This window comes from Zea mays, chromosome 4 (genome assembly GCF_902167145.1).
Source record: "Zea mays cultivar B73 chromosome 4, Zm-B73-REFERENCE-NAM-5.0, whole genome shotgun sequence".
Classification (NCBI taxonomy): Eukaryota; Viridiplantae; Streptophyta; class Magnoliopsida; order Poales; family Poaceae; genus Zea; species Zea mays.
In genome coordinates, this window is record NC_050099.1 from 133855741 (window position 1) to 133878692 (window position 22952).

A 22952-nucleotide genomic window follows, 5' to 3' on the forward strand; every position below is an offset into this window, starting at 1 on the left:
GCAAGGACTCAAGCCGAGGATCTACAACGACCTCCACAAGTTCGACAGGCGATGGATGAAGGAACTCCCCTTGGTGGTCTGGAGCCTGAGGACGACGCCAAGTCGAGCCACGGGTTTCACGCCGTTCTTTCTAGTCTATGGAGCCGAGGCCATCTTGCCCACAGACTTAGAATACGGTTCCCCAAGGACGAGGGCCTACGACGACCGACGCAACCAGACCAACCGAGAAGACTCACTGGACCAGCTGGAAGAGGCTCGGGACGTGGCCTTACTACACTCGGCGCGGTATCAGCAGTCCCTGCGACGCTACCACGCCCGAGGGGTTCGGTCCTGAGACCTCCAGGTGGGCGACTTTGTGCTTCGACTACGACAAGACGCCCGAGGGCGGCACAAGCTCATGCCTCCCTGGGAAGGGTCGTTCGTCATCGCCAAGGTTTTGAAGCCCGGGACGTACAAGCTGGCCAACAGTCAAGGCGAGGTCTACAGCAACGCTTGGAACATCCGACAGCTACGTCGCTTCTACCCTTAAGATGTTTTCAAGCCATTCATATACCTCGTTTACATATGAAGTCTAACCATCAAGGAAGGGTCAGCCTTGCCTCGGCAAAGCCTGACCCTCCCTCGGGGGCTAGAAGGGGGGAACCCCCTCCGCGTCAAAATTTTCCTCGGAAAAAGTCTTTCTGCCAGAATATCTTTCGTGCTTTTCGACTACTTCGGTAGTGGGATCATGAAAACGACGGAGTACACGTAAGCAGGCAAGGCCGACCGAGCCGAGGGACTCCTACTCCTCCAGGATATGGATACCTCACTCATCACCTTCTGCGAGAAGTAACTCACGTTCGGATGAGCGATCCTGCTGACCGAACAAGCCTTAACGCTCAAAAGACTTTCTGCCGAAACGGTTTTTCGGGTTTTCTCGGCTACGTCGATAATAGAACCCCGCGGATGAGCAAGAGTACATGTAAGCGGCAAGGCCGACCGAGCCGAGGGATTCCTACGCCTCCGGGATACGGATACCTCACTCATCACCTTCCATGAGAAGTAACTCTAGCTCGGATAAACGATTCTGCTACCGACGAGCAAGCCCTGATACTCGAAACGAGAGGAAAAGAAACGCAGCTTTACAACGCGACGACAGTATGTTTGGGCCTCGGCGGCCGCAAAAAACATATGCATACTACAGGCGAACCGATCCTGCAGGCTCAGACGTCGATGGAGGGGGAGCAGCAGCACCCTCAGCGTCAACTCCACCTTCGGCGAAGTTCGACCGAGCCTCGGACGGTAACACGGGCCAAGGATCTCCGCTCCGAAGGACGACGTCAGCACCACGCCCGGGCCATCGCTGCCAGGGTCTCCTCCAGGAACCCGGCCCGAGCAGACGGCTCGACCGGCCGCCCCGAAGCCTCAGCCAGCTGTCCCCCGAGGACACCAGCCCGGCTCGTGGCCTCGACAACTCGACTCCGGCGTTGGTCCCGCTAGTGGACGACCCGGCCAAGCCCCGGCCGACGAAGCTTCCTTTTTTGAGCCAACTCCGCCTCTGTCCACGCTGACACCGCTGCCCTCGGCCTCGGCTCACCGCAGAGCGGCCGAGGGTTTCTTAGACTAAGCAAGTCAAGCCTCGGGCGGCAAGGCCGACCGAGCCGAGGGATTCCTACGCCTCCAGGATACAAATACCTCACTCATCACCTTCCGCACAGAGCAACTCACATTTGGTCAAGCGGTTCGGCTAGCCGACACGCGAGTTCTAGTGCTCAAAATGAGGAAAGGACACAGTATTACACCCAAAAATACCTACATGTTCAGGCCCCGACAGCCACAATGAACAAACACCGGCACTCAAGGTGCCATTACAAACAAAACTCCGGTTCCACCCCCGCGGGTATGAACAACGTCCACATCGGAGAGCCTGCGGGACGACAGACTCCGGGCGACTCGCCAGCGACCTCCGCTCCGAGTGGCTAAACAGCAGCAGCGATGACCTCAGGGCGGATGCTGCTGTGACGAGCTCCTCGCCCACGTCCCCACTCGAGGGGCGAGGACAAGCTATCAAAGCCAAAGAGCCGGAGGCCCTGAGCGCGGATGGTGGCGGCGATCTCGTCGGCAACGAGGACTTCTTCAGCCGCCACCACCTCAACGTCGATGACGGCAGCCATCTGCCCACCGGCAGATCCCCACTCGGATCCTCCTGGACAGGCGAGCACCGACCTCCGTGCAAGAGGCGTCGTACTGGAGCAAAGGCAGGACTGCCCAAGAACACGAACGCCGCCCTAGCAACGCGCGTCGTCTTGGGCGGCCCTCCGGTGCGCGCGGCGCGGCGACCGCTCGTACGGCAGGAGGGGGCACCGGGAGCCGAGCCAGAGCCAGCTGAGCCAGCGAGCCCAACGCGCTGAAGCTGACGACGCTCGCGGCCGACCAGCCCCGCGTTGTTGGAGTCTACCCCTTCCGCTAGGCTAGTGAGCACCCTCTCCCCTGAATGCTGAAGGAGAGGGTGACCCACGAACCCGTGCGGGAGGTAGAGCTCCGGCTCAGCCCGCCCTCCGCCCCAGCAAGGATGATGAAGATCCTTGAAGCTGAGGGCGGGGCAGAGGCCGCAGCCCGGCTCGCTTCTCCCACCATCGAACTGGTGGTCACCATCTTGGGTGACCACCGGTGAAGGGATGCAGCCGGGCTGCCTGATGAAAATCCTTGAAGCCGAGCGATGGCTGAAAGGTACCAACTTCCGCGAAGTTGCGTTCCTCCAACGACAGCAAGACGAAAGCGACGCGAGCGCTCCCCATCCGGGGGCTCGGAAGGTGGAAGGACGCGATACATGGAGTGCGAAGACATGGTTGCCATCCAAGGGGGTCACCCTCCTTTTAAAGGCGACTCTCCCCACTTGCGTCCTCAGCCGGCGTGGACTGAGTCTTCTCCAACACGCTCCAAGGTCCTCCCCCTACGACACGGGGGCTGGGTCCCACGCGTCATGCAAGCTGGCCCAGGACAGAAGAAGCCAAACCGCCGCGCCAGCCTAGCGGTTACAAGCATTCCTCCACTATCGCCCAGACCAGCGGGTGAAAGGGCGGACCGCCATGCAGGCGGCATGCAACCGCACCAAGGGGGCGCACCCTTTCGACTTCGACGCGTCTAGCATGGAGGCCCAGGCCCACACGTCATGTAACCGGCGCACCGGTTACTACGTGCGAGAAACTGCACCGCCACTCGCGCCAGTACCGCGCCTCCTCGACTGCGGAACCGGTGCCACGACTCGAGGCAACCCTGCGCATGACCCGACAGTGCCAACCGAGCACATCGGTCACGGGTCAGTCAGACGCAGGAGAAGGCACGACGGTCGATACGGCCCGAAATGGGCCGACAGTAATGGCGGTGGCAGGCGGGCGGAAGCAGCAGTCAAGTCGTCAGCAAGCTCACGCCCCCTCCTGGGACAGCGAGAGAACCCTCTCCCACGGCATGAAGATGACGCGCCCGTGTTCCGTTCCTCGAACGGCTCGCGCACGCACAACGGCTGCCCCGCGAACCACTCGTCCCATCACATTAACTCTGCGGCGGGACAGGCGACACCTTTGGCAGGCAAAGCAGGCGACGCTTCACCTCCGCATAATGACTGCGTCAAAAAAAAGGTGCACCATGTCATTCGATTTCGTATCCTTTTCCACTTCCTTTTTCTCTCTCTTGCCAAAGGGACTGGGAAAGGGGATACTCCGAAAGGGATCCTTCTCCGCGAAGGAAGCGGGCCCCGAGCCCCCCTACTGATCAGAGGTTCGAAGGCTGGCCCCTCGGAAGGGTTCAACAGCCTCCTCAGAGCACTCGGGCTCTGCGCCCACTACTGGTCAGAGGTTCGAAGGCTGGCCCCTCGGAAGGGTTCAACGGCCGCCTCAGGCCACTCGGGCTCCGCGCCCACTACTTATCAGGGGTTCGTAGGCTGGCCCCCGAAGGGTTCGACAGCCGCCTCAGAGCACGCAGAGCGAGGGATGACCCTGGGTATGTTCGATACATAACCAAGGCTCGGACTACGCTCCCGAGGTACCCTAGGACATTTCCGAGACCGACGGGAACGGTTTTGTAACGAAATCCCACTAGAGGGAGGCATCGAGCCCTCGGACCCCGTCAAAAGGGGACCGGGTCCAGCGAATCACCCGCAGGTACTTTTGGAGCGCGCCTCCAGGCCACTAGCTGACCCCTAACGAATGGGGCACGGGCATCCACTCGGATTACCCGTTAACAACTCACTGGAGACACCATGTTCGGCGCCCTCCGAGGGCAACATGGCGCTTTCCCCCCTCCTCCTTGCGGAAAGGCGACGCAGGGGCGTATGAAAAAAGCCGAGTCTGTCCTTGACCGTCCTCTCGCTCTGTGCAGAGGCTCGGGGGCTGCTCTCGTAAACCCGGTTCCGGCCAAACCGTTGACAGCGTCAACATACCAGCCCGAAAACTTGGGACCTGACTAAGCACCCGGGCAACGACCAGTTCGAATGAGGGAACAACCAAACCGGGCAAGCCATCACGAAAGGCACTAAGACCTCGAAGGAGTCAAAACACTCCTCCGAGGCCTCGGGGGCTACACCCGGCGGGTGCGCTCGCGCGCACCCACCGGAACAAAATGCAACCGAGAAAGGCCGGTCCCCTTGCAAAAAAGTGCGACAAAAGCCTCCAAGCGAGTGCCAACACTCCCTTTGATGCTCGGGGGCTACTGTCGGGGACCATAATTAGGGGTACCCCCAAGACTCCTAATCTCAGCTGGTAAACCCCATCAGCACAAAGCTGCGAAGGCCTGATGGGCGCGATTCAGGCCAAGGCTCCGCTCAAAGGACACGATCCCGCCTCGCTCGAGCCCGACCTCGGGCACCCGACCCCGGAAGATTCACGCCTCGCCCGAGGATCCCCTCAAGCAACGGACGCACCGTCGACTCGCCCGAGGCACAACTCGGGTAGGCTTCGCGGAGAAGCAACCTTGGCCAAATCGCCACACCAACCGACCATATCGCAGGAGCATTTAATGCAAGGATCGCCTGACATCTTATCCTGACGCGCGCTCTTCAGTCGACAGGGCCGAAGTGACCGCAGTCACTTCGCCGCTCCACTGACCGACCTGGCAGGAATACAGTGCCGCCTGCCCTGCTCCGACTGTCGTGCCACTCGCCAGAGTGAGGTCGACAGCGGCTAAGTCCAGCCTCGGGCGACATAGGAAGCTCCGCCTCGCCCGACCCCAGGGTTTGGCCCCCGTCTCGGCCTCGGAAGATGGACTTCGCCTCGCCTAACCCCAGGGCTCGGACTCAACCACGACTTAGAAGACGACAAACTCCGCCTCGCCCGACCCCAGGGCTCGGACTCAGCCTCGGCTCCGGAAGACGATGGACTCCGCCTCGCCCGACCCCAGGGCTCGGACTCAACCTTGACCTCGGAGGAATCGCCACCTCGCCCAAACTCGGGTCCGGACCAGCCACGTCGCTTGGGGGGCCATCATTACCCTGCCCCTAGCTAGCTCAGGCTACGGGGAACAACACCGGCATCCCATCTGGCTCGCCCCAGTAAACAAGTAATGATGACACCCCGCACGCTCCATGACGACGGCAGCTCCCAGCCCCTTACGTCAGCAAGGAGACGTCAGCAAGGATCCGACAGCCCCGACAGCTGTACTTCCGCAGGGCTCCAGCTCTCCTCCGACTGCCACGACATCACATGAACAGGGCAGCAACACCCCTCCGACAGCCACGACGGCATGTACATAGGGCACTAGCTCCTCTCTGCTAGACACGTTAGCACATTGCTACACCCCCCATTGTACACCTGGGCCCTCTCCTTACGTCTATAAAAGGAAGGTCCAGGGCTCTCGTACGAAAGGTTGGCCGCGCGGGAGAATGGGCCGACGCATAAGGCTCTCGCTCTCTCTCTATCTCTCCCACGCGAACGCTTGTAACCCCCTACTGCAAGCGCATCCATCCGCCTTGGGCGCAGGACAACACGAAGGCCGCGGTTTCCCCTTACTGTTCTCCCCCCTTTGTGTCCCGTCTCGCGCCGACCCATCTGGGCCGGGACACGCAGCGACAATTTACTCGTCGGTCTAGGGACCCCCCGGGGTCGAAACGCCGACAATTATTATCACTGGCGGTTTTCTTTAGTAGCCCGCCAGTGTAAATAATATTAGCACTGGCGGTTTGCTTAAGAAGCCACATGTGGAAACATGATTTTTCACAGGCGGACTGCTTAAGACATCGCTTGTGGAAATATCACAGGCGGACTGCTTAAGACACCGCTTATGGAAATATTATTATCACTAACGGTTTTCTTTAGTAGCCCGCCAGTATAAGTTTTCCTGCCTTTTTTCAAAATTTCAGAATCTTTTTCACTGGCGGTTCCTTAAGCCAGCCGTCATTGTAAACAAGAACTGCTTTATTGATTTAAAAGGATTGTCATCCAGTACAAACTACTTTTCCTACCAGAATAAGCTATCATGCTGCAGTCGACGATGCTTGCTGGGAGGCATCTCATTGCATTGGCTTGCCCCGCCATCATCATCGCCGTCATCGTCGCCACTGCCGCCGCTGTCCTCGTCACTGCTGCCGTAGTCACTGCTACCGTCGTCGTCGTTCTCGTCATCTTCATCGTCCGAGGAGACCATGCACATCCAATGTCCAGACATCGGGTCGTCATCGTTGTCCAAGGACTCCACATATGACGATTCTCCGTCGTACGCCCAAGACCACTCAGTGCTGGTGTCGGAGTCTAGCTCCCCGTCAATGAGGAACTGGAGGTCGTCCCCGTCGATGAGGTCGCCGTCAGATTCCGATGCAACTGCAAAGTCCCATCCATCTGCATCCCAATGCAAATGTGCCTGTTTTTCATATGCCGCTATAGGATCCCACTCTGGGGTTGGTTCACGGCTAGAAGAATGAGAGATAAAAGAAGCAGAGGAATCACTCGGTGATGTTGACATGGGTAAAGCTAGGCGCTGTGGCGATGAATGGAAATGTGGAAATGTGCCTAATTTTTCTGAGTTGCGATGAATGGAAATATGGCCGATGACCATTTAAATACATTCAAATCGAGAACTGAATCGACGTTTACTCGAACTTTTTTCTGAGTTGCGATGAAGAGGAGTCAAAAGTCGCCGCTTCATGTTCGACGATTGCCGTTTCAATTCTACAGGGACATGGACAGTTGAAAAGACACAACTGTTCAACATGAAACGGTCTCCACACGCGGCTGAGTTAAGGCTACAGGGACAGTTGAAAAGACACAATTGTTCAACATGAAACGGTCTCCACAGGCGGCTGAGTTAAGGTGCCGCCAGTGGAAAGAAGATTTCCACTGGTGGTTCGTAAGACTACCACCAGTGCTATGTTTTTCACTGACGATTTCTTAAGCAAGCCGCCTGTGAAATTTGTATTATAAATACCCCCACCCCCGACAGGAATAGCTAACTCGCAGCCAACTTCCATTGGAGGCGATTTTGGAGGTCCAGATTATATAAAATACAAGGGTCGAGGTTTTAATCTTCATTTTTTGGAGGAAGGTTGCTAAGAAAGGTTGGTTTTATGTTTCATTGTCAATTTTTGTTCATATTATTTACCATTTTAGCCAAATTTTGTATCTATGCTTTTATACCATGTGAGAGAGAAGTGTGTAGCCGCATACGTTCGGCTTATGTTAGATTTGGACATAAGTGCACATGAAAGCTTTGTGCACATGGTGCACATATTAAATCACCACTATCCATCTCAAATCTAACGTCTCTAGAACTGAATCGACGTGCATCGTGCATCATGTGCACTAAATCCGTCATACATATGCGTCGTTCCTTGGTTGATAGGAAATGTTAGCTTTTTTCTCTTGCCAATTTACAAGTGTTATGGTGTGTTTAATTTTCTGTTACTTTTTACAGGTAGTGATGGAGAGGACATCGTGGATGTATAACTTATCAAGGCTAGATCCGTCATACATATCCGAGGTCCATAGGTTTATTGATGTCGCTATGGAACATGCTTGGAGAATAAAGACAAATCACATATATTGTTCATGCATGGACTACAAAAATGTTGTTGTATTTGATGACACAAACCAAATCATATCTCATCTGGTATGCCGAGGATTTGTGAAGGATTACACAGTTTGGACAAAGCATGGAGAGGGTAGTGCGCCTTATACGACTGAAGCCGCTGAGGACGAAAGATTTCAGTTTGTTCATGGGACACACCCACCTCTTCCACAGAGCGAACATGTAATGCCAAATGTTACTGATCATGGTTGCTGTGGAGGAAGCGAACATGATAGGACTCATGTTTTGCTGAATGTTATTGATTAGGAAGATGCAGAATTGTTAGAGGCAATGTTGCGTCGTCATACGGATCCATCGATGTTCTTCAAGAAAGGTATGGAGTCCCTGAAGAAAGCAGCAGAAGAGACTTTGCATGATGAGTCTAAGGGTTGTACCAAAGACTTCACGACGCTCCAGTCTGTGTTAAAGCTGTTGATGTTAAAAGCTAGATATGGTCTGTCTGATGCTGGCTTTAACTCGTTCTTGAATATCATCGCAGACATTCTTCCAAAGGAGAACAAAGTACCTGCTAACACGTACTATGCAAAGAAACTAATCAGTCCGCTCGCTATGGATGTGGAGAAGATCCACGCGTGTAGAAATCATTGTATCCAAGGCGATGATTATAAAGACTTGGAGAGCTGCCCAAAGTGTAATGCAAGTAGGTACAAGACGAATAAAGACTATCGAGAAGTTGAGTGTGTTGCATCCGTGTCTAAGGGCAAGAAGCGAAAGAAAGCCCAAAAGAAGACTTCAAAATCCACGAGCAAAGAAAAGGAAGAAGTAGACTATTATGTGCTCAAAAAGATTCCTGCTTTGGTGATGTGGTACCTACCCGTTGTCGATCGATTGAGGTGTTTGTTCGCTAACCCCGAGGATGCCAAACTTATGAGCTGGCATGCTTCTGATGAGCACAAAAATGATGGGAAGCCTCGACATCCAGCCGATGGGAAGCAGTGGCAAGATTTCAATTACAATCATCGAGACTTTGTCGATGAACCAAGAAATGTTAGGTTCGCACTGAGTACCGATGGAATGAATCCATTTGCTGAGAGGAGCAGTAAGCATAGCACATGGCCGGTGATCCTCACCATATACAACCTTCCTCCATGGTTGATGCAGAAACGAAAGTACATTTTGTTAACCATTCTTATTTCTGGACCTACACAACCTGGAGTTGATATGGATGTATTTTTGGAGCCCTTAATGGAGGATATGAAAATACTGTGGGAAACAGGTGTTCAAATATTGGATGAGTATCGTAAAGATTCGTTCACACTAAGAGCAATTATTTTTGTTACGATCAACGATTACCCTGCTTTCTTCACATTATCAGGCCAGTTCAAGGGAAAGGTTGGTTGCACAGTATTTATTGATAAAACTGCTTATGTGTCCCTTGCTGCATCTAAGAAGATAGTGTACATGAGGCACAAACGCTTTTTATTGGAAGGACACAGGTACCGCATGTGAATGATGGATAAGTACTTCGACAATAATGGTGAACTGCATTCTACTCCTCCATCGGGTAACAATAGAGGTCATAGAGTTTTTGAAATAGTCAAGAATATCAACTTTGTTTTCGGGAAGAAGACAAAAGATGGGAAAACAAGGAAGGATGCCAAACCAGCTTTGGGGGCTATATTCAAAAAGAAGTCTATTTTCTTCGAGTACTTGCCTTACTGGAAAGAGTTTGATGTGCGACATGCAATCGATGGTATGCACGTTCAGAAAAACGTTTTTGAAAGCATAATTGGCACCTTACTAGACATAAAAGGCAAAACAAAAGAAGGGCTCAATTCACGCGTGGACATGGTAAATTTAGGCATAAAAAAGAACTACATCCTGTTCTTCAAGAAAATGGGAAGTACCATCTCCCAGCAGCAAGCTACAATCTTAATGTAGATGAGAAACATGCGATGTGTGTTTGGCTCAAGAATTTGAGAGTCCCATCCGGATTCTGTTCTAGCATACGGAGTATTGTGTCAATGAAAGACCTGACAGTCACCAACTACAACTCACATGATTGTCATGTCATGTTAACTACATTCCTACCTATTGCCATCAGGGCTATAAATCCTTTATTTTTAAAGATGGCAATCACACGGTTGTGCTACTTTTTCAATAGAATTTCACAGAAGGTAATTGACCGGGATGAGTTGGCATCTCTTCAGGAATTCGCAGTGGAGACAATATCACAGTTTTAGATGTGTTTCCCTCCATCGTTCTTTGATATTATGGTGCACCTTGTGGTGTACTTGGTACCACAAATAGAGGCATTGGGTCCTATGTACTTGCACAAAATGTGGATGTACGAGCGTTTTATGTCAATACTGAATGGTTATGTATCAACCCATGCTCGTCCCGAGGCATCCATGATAGAGGGGTACTGTACCGAAGAGGCCATTGAGTCGGGAGGACCATTTTGCAATAGTATACTAAAAGACCAGGTTGCAATAGGTCTGCCTCCGTCACGACACGAGGGTAGACTGTATGGAAGCGGTGGGATGGGACGAAAACCCTTCATCCCACCAGATTATAATACAGTACTTGAGGCACATCACAGCATCCTACATCAGCTAGAGATAATGGAGCCATTTATCCAACAACACATCAATGAGCTTCGCGAGCAAAATCCTGGGCAAACGGATGATTGGGTAATGAAGCGACATAAGCTGCGGTTCAACCCATGGCTAATTGTGAAGGACATTCCACACGGAGATACAATAGAAGAACAAACCATTAAGGGGTTGGCATCTAGACCATCACGCCAGGTCACGACATGGCAAACATATGACATTAGTGGATTTACATTTTGTAGCAAGTCCAAGGACAAAAGAAGCATATCACAAAACAACGGTGTTCGATGCGAGGCCATAGACGATGAAACTGGTCATACTGTTACATATTTTGGCTTTATTGAGGACATATGGGAACTAGACTATGGTACATTTAATATCTCAGTTTTCCGATGTCAATGGGTTGAAGACAAACATGTCACGATAGACAAATATGGGGTGCGAGTTCTGGATCTAAATAAGGTAGGTTACAAAGATGACCCATGGATCCTTGCTAATCGTGTTGCACATGTCTTCTATGCTGAACAGATCATCCCTGACAACGAGAAGAAAAGCACAGACAAATTGAAGCATGTAGTTTTTCCTAGAAAACAACAAGCTATAGGAGTTGATGGTGTATCTGATATGGAGGATTTTAACCAATTCAATGACATGTCTCTTTTCATAGACCATCCAACCAAGATAAGGAACGTTGAGCGAAGCATCCCACGTAAAATGTTTCCCTGGGTCCGCCACGATGGACAAGGCAGAATAATAACTCCCTAGATTATAAACTTGTCTTGTAATTAATTATTGTTAGGACCATGTCTACTACAAGTTTGAGATCAATATATATATTTCTTCAATGTCCTATAATGTTGTCATAAAAGATATAAAAGATAATGTTGAGATCAATATATATATTTCTTCAATGTCCTATGATATACTGTCACAGGAAGTTTTGGCTTTGAGATGAAGGTGTGCATGGTATGAGGCACGATCTAGAAGAACGATGAATCAGTTCTGAAGCTGTGGATGGAGAAGCTTCGGCTTAGCACAAAGACGGTGATGGAGAATGAAACCGACATAAGGGGAAAAGACTGCTTAGTCATCGACAAATTACCCTTTAGCCAATAGTAAATGTCAAGGACATGAATGTAATTTTACGTAGGTTGCGTCATGTGCCTATAAATAGATGAGAACATTGATAATCTAATGATTGGATATGGTTATTCATGTTCTTTATATGTCTCATATGTCCCTCTGCTTTTCATTACATATTGAGATGATGAAGGTTTGTCCTTCATAACCTTCGTCTGGAGATCATTATATCCTAAGGAAGATAATGCTTCGAAGGATGAAGGTCTTTAACCATTAACATTTGTGGTTCTTAACTCATAGCATTTGACAACAAGTGACCAACAGATACTTATGTAATAATGCACAAAGGAAATCCATTTTAAATATTTTATACTGGCGGTTCTCTAACACAACCGCTAGTGGAAAACAATCTATACTGGCGGTTCTCTAAGACAACCGCCAGTGGAAAACAATCTATACTGGCGCAGTGGAAAACAATCTGTACTGGCGGTTCTCTAAGACAATCGCCAATACAAAATGAGCCTTTATAACTAGTGGCGAGCGGGAGCTCAAAAAATTTACAAGTCCCCTGGAGCCAGTTCATCTCATCACGCCGTCAGGCTATTCGATTTAGTCCCCGTGGGTTTCTTCGCCGGCGATCCTCCGCACCGTCCCCGCGCCCCCGCGCCACCTTCAGGTTTTTCTTCTTTCCCTTTATTTGCTCTTTCCCTTTCGCCTCTGCCACCGCCACCGCCGTCATCTGTCGCGCCGGTCGTGGTTGTAAACCCTAAGCATCGCCGCGCCGGTTAGTAAACCCTAGGGCATACTTGCTTTCGCAGCTGCCGCCAGCCTGCAGTATATATATAGTTCAATCTAGTCTTTTCCGTCGTCGACACAGCCTCAAAATTGACCCAGCGGATGCCATCGCAGCGCGGCTCAAGGCACGTACACTAGCGGAGCGGCTGGCAACGGCGCGGCTCATGCATCGCCGCCACCTCGAGCTTCGTCGCTAGTCGAAGCTCAATCATCAAGACGTCGTATGCCGTATTTTCCTGTGCGCCTCAAGAGTTCTCTCGAAGCGTCGCCGCCGCCGTCAACACGCCATTGTGGGCTCCTCGGCTTCGACGAATGCACGTGAGGTTGTCTCCGCGCCCGTGCATCTGGAGCCGATAGCGCCAGTCATCATCCTCTCTGACGATGAAGATGAGATCGATTGGACAGCACTGATGGACGACGACGACGAGTAGAAATTACGATATATGTTCCTAATCTTAGTATGATGGATGACATACTATATATCTAAGAACTTAGTATGATGTACTGCGTATTATGTAAGAACCTAGTGTGATTATATATATATATATATATTGTGTTCTAATATTCTGTTCCAAACTGTGTGTTCAATTTTTTGAATCTTTGTTGCAATCTCTTATATATATATAGCTCAATGAGTTCTGTAAACAAGGACCAAGGGTTAATGCCCGACCACATGAACAAGGGTGTTTCTCAAGAACATTCAAGTGATGAATGATATGAAATGCCTACCGACCCTTGTCCTAGCATAGATCGGGCCGCTCGGCGTCAATTGCATCGTGACCCAGATTATGATCCACAAGAGTGTGAGGTAAAGTACACATCTTTAGTTTCGTTATGTGTATACCTAATTAGTTGATTTCACAATGTCTATTACACATGAATAGGAGGTCTTGTCTCAATATCATGTGATACTTGATGAAGCTGTGGCACATTACCAAGACGCACTGGGGCTGAACCAAGACGAAGACGCACCGGTACCGACCGATACAACCACCGAGAGGTCAAGGAAAAGGACACAGAGCGACCGGAAAAGAGGTGAAAGGGGAATGAACAAGTTTCCTAACAAAACATATAAAATCTTAGATGTGAGCCCGAAAGGTCAGCCCCTAGCTCTAGAAGAGGCACTCCCTAAGTTCCAGAATGCACTTGGGTTCTTAGCTAGGGATAATCTTGACATCACAATCTGACATTGGAAAGATGTGTCAGATGATGTCAAGAATCAAATATGGAATAAGCTATTAACGAGGTTTGTTCTACCTTGGGGTTCAGAAGAACTCATGAAGGAATACACGATGAAGCAGCTTGCAATCAATTTTCGAAACTAGAGGTCTGAGATGAATACAAAATTTGCAAAGAAAGGCCTAGACCCGACAAAAAATATAAAATCTCAGAAGGCCAGTGGGCAGTATTTCTAGAGCAGAGGAGCAGCCCTGAATTCATATCTCTAAGCGAGGCAAATTCAGAACTATCTAAGAAGAACAAGTACCACCACCACTTAGGCATAGGTGGTTACAAGCGTCAAGTTTCTAAATGGAGACAAGAAGACACCGAGAAGAAGGCCGCAGGGTTGCCGACGCTTTCCGAGCAATTTGGTGAAAGGATGGCAAATTGGATCTGTGCTAGAAAACCCAGGGAAACTGAGGCTGGTGTATCTTTTGATGATCCAAATGTCGAAGAAGTTGCGAAAAACATATATGCAATGGCAGCTAAGCAGAGCCAAGGATCATTTAAGCCACAAAGGGAGAGAGACATCCTAACGGCTGGTCTCGGTAACCCTGAGCATCCAGGCCATGTACGAGGAATCTCGTCTAAGGAAGGATGGAAGGAAGGATTCGGACCATAGTGGGAAGGTTTGTACAAGAAACATGATCGATACAAGGAAGAGTTGTCAGATTATTTTAAGCAGGAGGCAAAGAAAGAGTTCAAAGACTTGATGTCTCAAATGCTATCAAATCCTCCACCAGAATTGATGCAGAAGTTGGTAAGTGCGATGTCTGTTCAACAGATGACCACTCCACAGCTACAAATAATTCCAGCAGCTCAACCGCCGGCTTGCATCGATTGTACAACCGTCCCAAGCTCTATCGCGTCAACGGGAAATATGGTCCGTTATCTAGTTGATGACATAACAAGGCCAGTGACGTGCACACTGGTTATAAGATATGGTATTAACAATAATTGCACGAAGAAAGTAGGAACATGCATTGCGATCCCAGGACGTAAGTTTCATGGAAGCGACATACCAGATGATTATTGTAGGATAGAAGTGACGATGGTCGTCCAAGGATCTGAGGATGACATGCTAGACATCCCTGGGCCCGAAGGAATCGAGACACTTGGACAAGCCATCAAAAATTTCATCCTTTGGCCTCGAAGGGATGTCGAATTGGTTGATCCACCAACGCCGTCGTCATCTCATCCCCAACCATCTCCGCCTCCTCAAACTTTAGTACCTTTACATCCATCATCACCTCCACAATCTTCCCATGCTGCTCTTCGTCCTCTTTCTAATCCACCGTCTCCGCCACAAGCATCAACATTTAGGACACCACCACCTTCTCCACAGCCATCAAGGGATTCACGACAATCAAAGAAATCTAAATTCCCTCTACCAAAATTGGTGTCCACATTCGAGAAAAAGAAGAGTAAAGCTACTACTGCTGGCACAGCTTGATTTTTGAAAGGGATTGGATAGGACCTCACGTCACGTACTGTTGATTTGGCCGAGCACGAGGAGTCTGCAGAAAAGGCAAAGGCAATGGCTGCAAAGATAAAGATCCCAACTAAGGCAGATTATAAAAATGTGCCTAAACATTATGTGCCGGCCAGACCTCTACTAACTCTTGAGAAACTGAGGAAGGTCCCTGCTGGTATTAAAAGGTTGCATGACTGGTACATGCTTGCATCATCAGTTGGCATTGACGCCATTAGTGTGCATATACCAGACCATGCTTTTATTGGTTCGGACCAAAAGGCCTTTCTTGCATTCGAGGATATGTGGTTAATGATGAACCTTCAGAAACTCGACGTGCAACTTGTGACTCTATTTGCACTGGAAGTGTCGCTCATATTTCCACATCTATGTGTTATTAATTTTCAATATCTGACAAACGCACGTGTGACTTGTAGAATGCAACATGACCAACAAGAGATCATGTACTGTACCAAGCCCGATGCTAATGCCGGTAAAAGGATTGGGTATCTGAACCCAATACTGATATGTGAGGAAAGCCACACTTTCAGAATCGGCAAAGGCAATGAAGAGTTAAAGGGAAAGACGGACGAAGAAGTTGAGCATTGCATAAATAGTATGAAGAATAATTTTGAAGCAAGATACGCCACCTACATAGCAAATGCAATGCTTAAATTTCAAGACAGGGAAGCTATAATTACCCCCTACAACTTTAAGTAAGTGTGATTTTGCATAAAAAATAATAATTTCAATACACATGCATCACAAATTAATTTGATTCGTACAGGGACCACTGGAGATGCTTCCTCATTTATCCTAAGGTTGGAAAGGTGCTGGTGCTCGACTCCTTGAACTATGACCCTTCAACCTATGCAAAATTCCTTAGTATCTTAGAGCAGTAAGTCTTTTCTATGCATGCATGCATACTTATATCGTTGAAATTTTTTTGAAATAACATGGAGATTCTACTTGAGATCACAGAGCATTTAGGTTCTATAAGTTTAAAGGTGGAAAGTACGACAAGACCAAAAAATGTGTTCCACTAGACATACATCATCACTGGCCGGTAAGTATGTGAATTTATGAATACACATCATACACAATGCTGCAACTAAATAACCAATCTCTCCTGTTATGTATGTAGTGCCACAAGCAACCATAAGGATCGGTCCTATGTGGGTTCTATGCGTGCGAGTTTATGAGAATGAACGGACGATACATCACAAACCCTAGCAAGGTATTATTAGTAATAGTCATGTTTGTATTTGTAAATTAACGATGCAAATGTGAATAGATGATGTTTATAAGCTTCCTTTACAGGAATTTCAAAAAGGAAATCCGGAGAACTTGACCGAAGCTGCATTGTATGGTATAGTTGAAGACCTATGCACATTCATATTAAAAGAGGTCATTCCAGCTGAAGGGAAATATCACGACGATTCTAGTACATTAGCTATGCTAGAGTTTAGAATATTAATAGAAGTTAGTAGACTATCTCTTAAACGAGATAGTTACTAGCTAGAGCATAGGTGAAAACTTATATGTTCATTTTTGATGTATAGAATGCATCGAATTTAATTAAGTTTTGATTGATTGAAAATTTATAGTTGTAAACAGAAAAATATGTGTTGTAAACAATATATTAACAAATCTGTGTATAAAATTCAGTTTTGATGTATAAAATTCAGTTTTGTTTGAAATGGTAAGCAGACCGCCAGTGCTAATATTATTTCCACCGGCGAGCTGCTAAAGAAAACCGCCAGTGATAATAATGTTTCCACAAGCGTTTTCTTAAGCAGCCCGCCAGTGAAAATTCAGTTTTGTTTGAAAATTTGAAAAAAGGCAGGAAACTTACGCTGGCGGGAAGATAAAGAAAACCGCCAGTTATAATGTCATCAGCACTGGCGGTTTTCTTAAGAAACCACATGTGGAGACATCATTTTCACATGCGGGTTGCTTAAGACACCGCCAGTGATAATAATATTTCCACATGCGGTTTCTTAACCAAACCGCCAGTGCTAATGATATTTACACTAGCGGGCTGCTAAAGAAAACCGCCAGTGATAATATCATCAGCACTGGCGGTTTTCTTAAGAAACCGCATGTGGAGATATCATTTTCACAGGCGGACCGCTTAAGACACCGCCAGTGATAATAATATTTCCACATGCAGTTTCTTAAGCAAACCGCCAGTGCTAATGATATTTACACTGGCGGGCTGCTAAAGAAAACCGCCAGTGATAATATTATTTACACTGGCGGTTGGCAAACAACCGCCTGTAAAAAAGGTCGATTACTACTGGCCCCTAGCACTGACGGCACTGGAAAACATCAGTGCAAATAGCTTTAGGACCGCCACTATAGAGCTTCTGTGTACTAGTGCCGCCTCTGGCCACGTGGGGCTTAAAGCCGAATCAGGCAAGCAACCTCCAGCCCTGAGCCTATAACTGAATAACTGATGAAGGTGTTCGTTTGATTGGAGCATGTATTAGTACGTGGTAGCCAATTTGCATTGGACATTTGCTAGTTGTTTTAGAGATTTATTGTGTTAATAAAATGTTTCAAACAAAATATGCGGTGGTGTGTAAATTGACATGTATTTTTTCTTCACTCATAGTATTAATATAACATAAACTTAGTCTAATAAATCATTTTTCTCTCGAGCTCTAACACCCGTCGTGTCTATTGTGCAACCAAGTTCGAACCTCAATCCTCAACAAACAATGAGAATTGGAGCAAGTAATAATGAAGCTCAAGAATTTGCAACTGTGGGAGCTATTGTTGAGGCAATAGTAAATCGAACTTCTAAGAAACAAGAGCAAGAAACTCCACCTCATGAGCAGGTATTCGATGTAGTTGTTGATCCTAGGCTTAGAAAACCAATTGATGAATATGATGTTAACATTAGGGATGATGTTAGAAGAGAGTATTTGTTAAGAGGTCCTTGTCAACCAATTAGCTATATATATCCTAGAAAGATGGGAGACTGACAGAGAAGTTTTCATGATTCATGGCTGAAGAACCATAATTGGTTAGAGTATAGTGTTACCAAAGATGACACCTTTTGTTTTATTTTTATCTATTCAAACAACAAATACATGAAAATTTTGGTATTGATGCATTGACAAGCAAGGGGTTTTATAATTGGAAGAATGCAACGAAATCATTTGTTGAGCAAGTTGGGAAGGTGGATAGCTTGCATAATAAAGCTAGAAAACATTGTGAGGATTTTATAAATCAAAGGCAAAGTATTGTACATGCAACGGCAGGTGGTTCTAAGAAGTATGAATAAGAATATTTGAATCGAATCAGTATAATATTGAGTATTGTGAGATTTTTTTATTGCAAGCTCTTGCCTTCTGCAGTAGGGATGGATTTGGATCGGATACGCATGAAAACGAATTCGAATGTCACTATTTACCACATTTTAATTCGAATTCGAATACGAATACAAAACGAATAGTTTGAATTCGAATTCACATTCGGATATTTACATGACTTGGAACGTAGTGTCATAACGAGTGTCAATTTATTTTATCGATGAATTTATAGTCGACAAAAATCATGTTACAAGTAAATTATGAGCATAGTGTAAATACAGTGTTAATATATATAGATCTTATGAGCATATTAGTAGTATATATAATCTACAACAATAAAAAAATATATGACATAAATTGGTCCATTGAGTTCACCAGCACACCCATACATTCAACATAAATTGACAAAAGTGCAGAACAACATAAAGTGCAGATTGCAGAATGACAAGCACGGGGAATGATTGAATGAAGAGTTCACCAGCACACCCATACATACAGTTCACCATTAAGTTCACCAGCACACCCATACATTCAACATAAATTGACAAAAGTGCAGAACAACATAAAGTGCAGATTACAGAATAACAAGCACCAAGAATGATTGAATGAAGCAACTCAGCTTGTCTACAAAAAAGATAATCATAATCTTCCTCCACTTGAACAATGTCATTATCATCGACGTTGTGGTCAACAGCATCGGAAGCATCTGCAACATGAATTAGAATATATATATATATATATATATAGTAAAATAAATCTGAGATCCAAAACAAAATAGCATGTAGTCAAGCTAAGCAGTCTACATACCTCCATCATGATCAACATTATCATCACTCACAGTGTCAATAATTTTAGATAAATCATCAAGAAGGGAAGTTACATTATATGGATCTAAAATAGTAATTAAAAATCACATGGGGAAAATCAGTGACTAATAATCTAATATACCAATTAGAAATATAATTTACAAACATACAATACTGAGAAGTGACAATTACCTTTTCTTCCGGCCCTTATCCAATCCTTTGTGCAAATAAGTTCCTCGACAAGTTGAGGGTCCAAACGGCTACGATATTTGTGAACAACTCTTCCTCCAGCACTAAATGCAGATTTAGAGGCCACTGTTGATGCAGGAATAGCCAATACATCTCTTGCAATTCGAGTAAGGATAGGATAATTTGAACCATGGGTCTTCCACCAGCTCAAAATGTCAAAGTAGTTACCTTATTTCCAACTCAACAATGGATCATTATTGTATTGATCTATTTCAGATTACTCTTGACCAATATCAGCATTGTCCCTTAAAAATGAACTTAATCTTTTTCTCTTTGGCTCCTCATTCAAGTTCATATAGCACTGAGATGTTCTAACAAATCTAGCAGTTATAACTTCAGTTTGTTGCATAGGGCGACTTGTAGAAGAACGATACATGGAGGCATAAGAATCATATAGCTTTTGCAGAACTTTTTTGAATTCATACATAGCATCGAATCCATAGTCATATGACATCTCAGTGTAATAAAATTCAACCACTTTCATCTTGTACCTTGGATCTAAGAAACATGGAAAAACTAGAGCAGTATTTCTCTTCTCCCAATACTTGTCAAATTTATCTTTCATCGATTGTGCCATGGAAGCAATGAAACCATCACTGCTTTTCAGCCACTCAATAATCTTGATGTTGATTTCACAAAATTTAGAAAAGAACAAGTTTGCTATTGGATAATAAGACCTCGAGAGAAGTTTATTGGACTCATAAAAAATTTCCAAACAATTGCACAAGATAGCAGTATTGTCCCATTCTAAGCTTGAAGGGGCATGCTTACTATATTTTTCTGGATGGAGTAGAATAATCCTTTGGAAAACTCTTTTGTAGTGAAGAGCATCAGCTAGCATCAAGTAGGTTGAATTCCATCTAGTGGACACATCTAAAGAAATACCCCTTTGCTCTACTCCCAAAGCAGCAGCCTACTTAAAAAATATCTCCTCTTGCAAAGGTGAGCTCTTGACAACAACTACTAGGCTACGAATGTTTGCAATCACATCTAAAATTGTACTCACACCATCGCTAGCAATAAGGTTAATAATATGAGCAACACAACGCACATGAAAGAACTTGCCACCACAAAGAACAGAACCTTGATTCTTTAGGGTGGAAACGACGGTGTCCACACAAACATCATTGGAAGATGCATCATCTAAGGTCAATGCAAATAATTTATGATCGAGATTCCAAGAGGCCATGTTTTGCATAAATGCGGCACTCAAATTAGCTCTTGTATGCCTTCTTTTAAGGTGCATAAAGTTGATAATCCTTTTATGTATCCTCCAATCATTGTCAATGAAATAACATGTCACACATAAATACCCCTTATTCTGATTAGAAGTCCATCAATCCATGGTACAACTAAATCAACAGTCAAGAGTGCAAAAGTAGTCAAAAATACTTTTCTTCTCATTGTAAAAGATATCCATGATCTTGGTCCTACTGCCCTTGCGACCCATTAATGGATAATTTGGACACAAAGATCTAATGAAGTCATTTGTATACTCATGCTCACAAAAGTTGATTGGATACTCATGCATAATAATTGCAAGATAGTATTTTCTAACACTAGCCTCCTCATTATAAATCAAATCATCTTAACTTAGTTTCCTTATGCTAGGTTTCACCTTGTTTTCATCATGATATGAATAATAGTGGTTCCAAAGGCGTGTGGTACCTTGCTTGCTTGCAGCGCAAAGAACATCCGTACAATACTTGCATGCTGCCACTGGCTTCTTGACAACCATGTCACCCACCTTTTCTTCAACAATTATATCATTGTAGTGATCCCAAACTCCTGAAGTTCTCTTCTTTGTACGCCTGAGTTTGGTGGATGAAGTTTCTCCTATTGGGTATGAGATTCAGTCACATCATTAGCTGCACCACTTGCTTCTTTATTAGCCTCTACGTTCTCACTTGCATTCACATTGGTGTTGTCACCTTCACCTAGTTCTTTTTCATTTATAGATGTCGTTGACCTCTGTAAGAAATAAATTCCATATTGAAAATGCCTAGAAAAGTTAGTAGATTGAACTTATTTACTGACTGATAGGTTCAATAATATGAAAAGTTGCCTAAAAATATATGTACCTGCTTGTTTCCTGATGACCTTATGTTTCTTGGAACCATGGTGTTATTAATCTACTTCACCTTTTTCCCTTTATTGCTAGTTTCGTAAAACATAAGGATATGTAAATATATCATGTCATTCACCATTATAAAGCACCAAATTCACATGGTAAGGGCGGATAGGTGAATTACGAGTAAGGGCGCTGGATCGACAGCAGCGCCGGGTACTCTAGTCGGGTAGGCAGACAGGCTCTAGGCGAGCTTCAGGTGGACGACCAGGCCGACGAATGGTCGGAGATGAGCAGCAGCCGCCACCGCCGTCGGCTGGAGATGAGCAACAACCACCACCGCCGTCGCTACTGCTAGGTTTAGGGTGCTCTGCTTGGTGCTCGCTGTGCTTGTGCGGCTGGTCGGCTGCGCGTGGAGCTGTGGATGCGGCAACGCAGTCCGTGTCCGTGGTCCGTGGGCTACTGGAGTACTGGACTAGCACTAGCAGGCCTGGGAGCTAGGACGTTGGGTGCCCAAGTGACTAAATGCCTTCATGGGCTGGCTTATGGAAATTCGGATAACCGGATGTATGCGTTTAAATCCGAATCTGACAGCAAAACAGATATTCGAATCCGAATTCGGATTTTTTAATCGAATTTGGATGTTTTCTCCTTGCCATCCATATTTAATTCGAATACGAATATCCATATTTGCCTCTTATGCGAATACGAATTCGAATAATTCGGATCTCCAGACATCCAAATCCATCCCTATTCTGCAGTCATGATGAGTCTTCTACCTCTTCTAATAAGGGAAACTTTCTTGAATTTGTTGATTGGTTTAGAAAGAGGACTAAAGTCGTTCAAAACCTTCTTGGTGATTCTCCTGCTAACCATTCATTGACTTCACCAAAACTACAAAAGCAATTGTGTGAGGCTTGTGCAAAAGAGACATCCAAAGCTATCTTATATGATCTTGGGAATAAAAATTTCTCCATTCTTATAGATGAGTCTCAGGATGCCTCTATAAAAGACCATATGGCTATTATTGTGAGGTTAGTATTTTGTTTCATTAAACAACAAGTGTCTATGTTCTGTGATTTAATTGGCTTCTATGTTATGTGATCTAATTGGCTTATATGTGTTGTGATATAGGTATTTGAACAACAAAGGCTATGTTATTGAATTTGTTTTGGGAATTCAACATGTTCCGGACACATCTTCAATAGCTCTGAAAGAAGCTTTGGACTCTATGCTTCTTAGCCATGGTTTATCCATACATAAAATACGAGGGCAAGGCTATGATGGGGCATCAAACATGAGAGATGAATTCCATGGGCTACAACGATGGGTATT